The following is a 7,249-nucleotide window of genomic DNA, read 5'->3' as shown; positions in this document are numbered from 1 at the left end:
AGAACTGTGCTGATCTGAAGCTGGGAGCCAGGAGCTTCTTCTGGGTCTCCCACACAGGTGCAGGGGCCCAAGGATTTGGGCCATCTTCTACTGCTATCTCAGGCCATAGCAGAGAACTGGATCAGAAGTGGAGCAGCTGGGACTATAACCGGTGCCCATATGGGATGCCAGTGCTTCAGGCCAGGGCATTAGCCCGCTGTACCATAGCACAGGCCCTGAAAGTTTTTTTTGTTTTTTTTTTTTTTTAATTCAGAAATCAGTAACTTGTTTTCAGGATCATTTTAAAATAGTGCTTTTTTCATCTCTTTGTGTATAAATTATTGGGTTTTGGTTCACTAATATTGTACCTTGTTTATTATTTGAGCATATAAAACTCTGATAAATCTTAAATTCTATATAGCAATTATGCTTTTGTTTAGTATTTTTTTCCACTTTTTTTTTAACTTTTATTTAATGAATATAAATTTCCAGTGTACAGCTTATGGATTACAATGGCTTCCCCCTCCCATAACTTCCCTCCCACCCGCAACCCTCCCCTCTCCCGCTCCCTCTCCCCTTCCATTTGCATCAAGATTCATTTTCAATTCTCTTTATATACAGAAGATCAATTTAGTATAAAGATTTCAACAGTTTGCACCCACATAGAAACACAAAGTGAAACATACTGTTTGAGTACTAGTTATAGCATTAAATCACCATGTACAGCACATTAAGGACAGAGATCCCACATGAGGAGCAAGTGCACAGTGGCTCCTGTTGTTGACCCAACAAATTGACACTCTAGTTTATGGCGCCAGTAACCATCCTAGGCTGTCGTCATGAGTTGCCAAGGCTATGGAAGCCTTCCAAGTTTGCCGACTCTGATCATATTTAGACAAGGTCATAAAAGACAGAGTGAGGATAGTAACCAATGATCCTAAGAGTGGCATTTACCAGGTTTGAACCATTATACAGCATTAAGTGGGGAAGAGGACCATCAGTACACACAGGCTGGGAGTAGAGCCATTGGAGGTAGAGTAGAGGTTATGATTACAAAGGAATGAGGCCCAAGTGCACTAGACAGGGTCTAGAACAAAGGACAGAGTCATTATTAGAGGAGCTAAGAAAGGTGCTGTCTAAGCTACAAGTAATTTTTCTGATTGAGAGGCAAATAGAACCTGATAGAAGGGGCTTGATAATAATCTGGTGGGCTTTAGGCCTTGTAAATTCAGAGGCCCAGACCTATCTATCTCTTCACATGGGGTATATCCTAAGGGAGGTGGGAACCTCCTAGGGGAAGGCACTCTGTTGACTTTCATTACTTGGCTGGCCTGGGAGGAGAGCTGGCCAGGTAAAGGCAGGGGGCATCTCTAACAAGAAATTTACAGTTCTGCCTGCACTGTTGCTGACCCTACTTGACCATCCCCTCAGCTGCAGTGGTCACTTTGGAAGTTGGGCTGAGTGAAAGGCTTTTCAGCTTAGAGCCAATAAGATCTGTGGCTCTGACCTGGGCATCCTTCGACTCCAGGGCAGGTCCATTTCCAGTGATCCAACTCTTGGCAGAGCTGCCAGGGCTCTTCACAAGCTGACTTCTGCTGAAGCCCAGGCTTACCACATTGAAAGCCACTGCAGTGGACTGGCCTGTTGGGTCTCCTTGAGGGCAGATCACTGTACAGATCAGCCATTAATAGGCCTGCCACCCATTGCTTCTGATGCCTAGCTTTCTTTTCCTCCTGGTTTGTGTTAAAGCAGACCAGAGGATGCAAGTCAAGGGAGTGCCCGTGTCCCATCTCTAATCTTCGGTGGCCTGAACTACAAGTCTATAGTCACAGGCATGTTCTGTAGTAGTTTTTCTAAGGTAGACAATGCCCATGAGGAAAATTATATTCTCACTTTAAAACTTTCTTTCCCTTTGGTCTGAAAGGGAGGTTTTTTCTACTTACTGTATACTTCACTGATGGCGAAGTGAATCTAGCTATGAGATTATAATTTAAACTCTTATTTTGGCTATGCTATTGCAGAAAAATGTTAGCCATCTCTTTTATAAGGTCTAAAGATTAAATTGTGCATCCTACAGATTCCTTCATAATAGAATTAGTTTCCTACCTTGAAGAGAATAGAGAAATGAAAGAACAAGTTGGGCTTAGAATAGAGAAATGAGGGAGCAAGTCCTAGATCGCTTGCTGACAATAGCAATATCACATGAATACTTAGCAAACCATTTCAACCATTAGATAGCAACTTAAGAAAACATTTACCAGAAGGTCCAATGCCTTCTCTAAATTTTAAGAATCATGTATTTGAAAACACCTCTTAAATATCTAACATGGTGTAGTTTGTTTAGCCAGCAAACTTAAGCACAACCATCTAAAACGTTTTTAGTTTCTTTCTACCAACAAGTCTAAAACATATGATACACAGATCCAGGTCCCACAAATTAAAATGTATCTTTGATTGATTTTAGCAGCTTAAATTTATGGACAATCTTATCTATAAGCCATTTAAAATAAAACTCTTAATAAAATTTCCCCATGTGGACATACAATATGTACACACATATAATATAGCATAATAGACCAATATAGCAATTTTAATAATAGCTTTTAAAATCTTTAACTCTTTTTGTAGATTGCCAATTGATTTGAATTGCTTTTTCTTTTTAGTAACCTCAGTTAACCATACTTTCTCTCAGTTGGTACTGTTAATACATTATTGGCTTCATCTGTTTACAGAGCCATCCCAAAGTACTGAATACAATAAAAGTGGCTGGAAAAAGTCTATAGGAACCTATAGGAGGACAGCTAAACACAAACCAACAACGCTTTAGTTTTATGAGCAGCACATCATATATAACTGTGGATGACAAAAGACTTTAAGTCGCCATGTTTAAAATTATAAACTCATCAACCAACAAGAGGCACTTGCTTTTTTTCCACTTTCATAATAGAACCTGCTTACACCTGAAGTCCAAAGCTAGCACTTGTTCTGATGTGGAACTACAGGTCATGCATAAAGAACACAACTACCTGGATGTTATTGTTGGCTGTGATGTTGAGGCTGGAGTTCCAGAAGAATAGAGAGACAGAAATATCCTCTGGACAAACAGGTTTAACAGGGTATTATCATTTTAATAAAATAGTACAAATAACCCTTCTTGAAAGATTTCTATTACTTCTCTCTGAAAGTGGTATCTGACTAGGATTATTCACTGCGAATTTCAGTCTTTTAAGATACTTGAACATTTTAAAGTATTCTGACCACATTAGGTTATTGGTAGCTATGATGGGTATTCAAAAAGTTCATTGAGAATGCTTATCATAAAAAAATTATGCATAGCTTTCAAAAATCTTTGCACCAAGATAAGTCAACCCTTACTCCTCCCTCCCTTTCTTTCTTTTTCTTTTTTCTTTCTTTTAATATTTTTACTTATTTATTTATTTTTTGACAGGCAGAGTGGATAGTGAGAGAGAGAGAGACAGAGAGAAAGGTCTTCCTTTTTGCCGTTGGTTCACCCTCCAATGGCTGCTGAGGCCGGCATATCTCCCTGATCCGAAGCCAGGAGCCAGATGCTTCTCCTGGTCTCCCATGGGGTGCAGGGCCCAAGCACTTGGGCCATCCTCCACTGCCTTCCCGGGCCATAGCAGAGAGCTGGCCTGGAAGAGGGGCAACTGAGATAGAATTAGGCGCCCCAACCGGGACTAGAACCCGGTGTGCCGGCACCGCAAGGCAGAGGATTAGCCTGTTAAGCCACGGCGCCGGCCTATTTATTTATTTGAGAGGCAGAGTTACAGACAGAGAGGGAGAGACAAAGAGAGAAGTCCTCCATCCCCTGGCTCATCCCTCAAGTGGCCAGAGCTGGGCCAATCCAAAAGCCAGGAGCCTCCCACTGTCTTCCATGTGGGTGCAGAGACCCAAGCACTCAGGCCATAAGCAGAGAGCTGGATCTGAAGAAGAGCAGCAGGGACACAAACCAGTGCCCATATGGGAGGCATTGTAGGTGGAGGCACCACGGCACAGCCCCCTCTTTCTTTCTTTTTAAAGATTTATTTGTAAGGCAGATTAATAGAAAGAGACTTTCCATCTGCTAGTTCACTCCCCAAACGGCTGCAACTTCTGGGGCTGAGTCAGGCCAAATCCAAGATCTCCATCAGTGTCTCTTATGTGGGAGGGGCCCAAGTAATTGAGTCCTCATCTGCTGCCTTCCCAGGCTCATTAGCAGGGAGCTAATTTAGAAGCAGATTAAAACCAACACTCTGATATTAGATGTGGGTGCTGCCCTGGTATACTTATTTTTAATTCATTTTTTCCATGAACTTTTGAAGTATCCTTTTATTTGGTTTCAAATATCATATGCATAAAGCAACTGTCTGTTTTAATTCTTTTATAGTTTTTTTTTTTCTCCTGGAATGAATACTAAAGCATTTGTTTTCCATTAAACTTTAATAATTATATATTAACTCCCACTTTTGACCTCATAATTTATGTTTTTACTTTTGGAGGCTCTAAGAACTCCTCCCTGTTTTTGTCAAAAAATCCGATGGGATTGTGATATGCTTGGCCTTCTTTTCTGAAGAGGATATAACAGTAATTATAAGATATGAAATATAGCATCTTGAATTACAAATTATTTGCCAAGTCTTTCTTATTTAATTATATTAAGCTCAAACTGTCAAATGAGGATAATAATAAAAGGAACATAGATTGCTACAACAAAAAATGACTTTTAGTGTGTAATTGAACAGAATTATAAATTTTACCTGTAATATATAGAAACTGTATATTAATACTACTTCTATTTAAAAAGGAGCTCAGAATATAGTAGGTTTATTCCATAATATCTTGAGTAGAAATTTTTTTTCCTTTCTGAGAGCAGCAATTGTAATTCTTTGCTTCCTGGAACTTTTTTTTTTAAAAGAAAGTTCAGAAGAAAGAAATTCTGTCAGGGTTAAGTTCAGGAAAGGTTTATTTTTGCAGACTTTGTGGCACAGGTTCCCTAAATGATGCACTGTGAGTGAGACTGCAGTGTATGCTGTGGATCACAAATTAAACTGTCAAGTGTCAAGTAAATTGGACACCCTGAGTCTTAAGTATACTTGGACAGGATGCCACACATATAGCAGTTCAACCTCTGGAGGACTTCCCTTACCTTCTCTAAAGATGTGTAGGGCAGAACATTTTACGGAATTTTTCTTAAGGAACATCTTTAAAAATTCCTGTATATGCTCAACAGTGTGTGCTAACTTAAAATTTTTTGAGTATTTCATGTCAAATTGAAAGCCTTCTTTATGAATTGTGATGCACTAAATATATTATGAAGCATGGCTAAGAAAAATCTACCCATGATGTTTTGGTGAATATGAACATTGTTTTCTTGATGTAGAGCTCTAATTCTACTTAATTTTTACACAAGTGGATAAATAAAAGCAAAGGAACAATTTAACTTTTCTTTGGAAATAAGAATTCAACATCTCAAACTACTTTTCTGATAACTTTATTTTCAGTATGACTATTTTAAAATTCATCTTATTGGAGGATTTGGAAAAGCCAACTTTTAACTGGGTTGACAATACTCTAATAATGCAGCTAATATAATGGCCACCACATACTGAGTACTGCTACATGCCACATTGCTTAGTGGTCTTTTGTTATCAACTTCAATCCTTATAGTAACACCACAAAGTAGGTGTGTTTAACATCATTATATTGGTAAGTAAAGGGGAAACTAGAGAGATTAAAGTGTCATGTCAATTTTATACAACTGGTGAGTTTGCACAGCGTACATTTGAGAGCATACTTGGTGTTAGCTCTGCCCCTACGCTCGGCTGGGAATACATCTGTGAATAAGATGGACAAGACTCTTGTTCTCAAGGAGCTAACATTCCAGTAATAAAGTCAGTATTTACATATAGTGGTGTTGGATTCAAATTTTTCTTCTTAGTTCCACACTTCCTCCCCCTAACAACATTCCAAGTGGGTATAGATAGAAAATATATCCTGGAATATGTTGTAAAAAAATGTTGGTATGTATCAAGATTATATCAAATAAATAACTCTATGACCTAGATGTGTGGAGAATGGAGAGCCCATGCTGCATAATAAACATGGATTATGACTGCTTATGGATAGTATGTAATGTAATGAAAATGACAAGTAAATTTCAGATAGCCTTAAGGATCACTGTTATCTATAACAGTATAAGAGCCTAAACTATCCAAAAAGGTAGTGACTACACTTAGGATCCTCAAGTACTTGAAATGTGGCTACTGCAACTGAGGAACTGAATTTTAAATTTTATTTAATTTTAATTAATTGAAATCTGATTCTGATTTTTTAAGCATATCTGGAACTTGGGTATATGACTCTATTTTTAACTGTATTTGTGATGACAATTTAACATCTGAATTGAAGGATGCCTTAATGTAAAATATACCCTGAATTTTGAAGACAATACCAAAAAAAAGGAACATAGTATCTCACTGATTTTAAAATATCAAATACATGCTGAAATAATATTTTGGATACATTGGGTTACTGGTTAAATAAAATGTTATTAAAATTGGTTTGTTTTAAAGTATATATGTGGCTTGTATTATATTGTACAATTCTATGAAGCCTTGTTGAAGGGAATCTAATCCATATATTATCTTTTATTTTTGGCATACAAATATTTTCCTTGCATGGGCATTTAGCCTAGTAGTTAAGATGCCAATCGATCCCACATCAGAGTACCTGGATTCAATGCCTAACCCTGATTCCTGCTGTCAGCTTCCTGCTAATGCAGGCCTTGGGAGGCAATGGTGATAGCTGAAGTAATTGGGTTCTTGACACTCACATGGAGACTTGGATTAAATTCCTGGCTCTGGGCTTTGGCCTCAACCTAGTCCTGGACCTTGTAGGCATTTGGGGAGTGAACAGTGGATGGGAATGCTCTGTCTTAAATAAACAAATTTTTTTAAAAAGTTCTTCCTAGTATACCTTTTCTTAAAAGTTATACATTATTTATCATTGTTTCTATTAATGTTGCAAAGTTGTTACAGTTAGAGTCAGTATCTTAATAAAATGGTCTCTGCACCTATTAAGAAAACCACTGGGTGTGGGAAGAGGTAGTCTTTAATGGATCTCATTCTTTTACACATCTTGCTAGATATGCCAAGAAGGCAAGACTGACTTCTCTTTGCCTGGGCCATTTCTAAGATTGAGTTTTGTAGTGAGCATCCTTGAGGGACAAGGCAGTATCTCCCTTCAGGAGAAAGAACAGGTTAATTCTCTT

This window comes from Lepus europaeus, chromosome 3, assembly GCF_033115175.1.
Source record: "Lepus europaeus isolate LE1 chromosome 3, mLepTim1.pri, whole genome shotgun sequence".
NCBI lineage: Eukaryota > Metazoa > Chordata > Mammalia > Lagomorpha > Leporidae > Lepus > Lepus europaeus.
Note: the sequence above shows the minus strand (reverse complement) of the source record.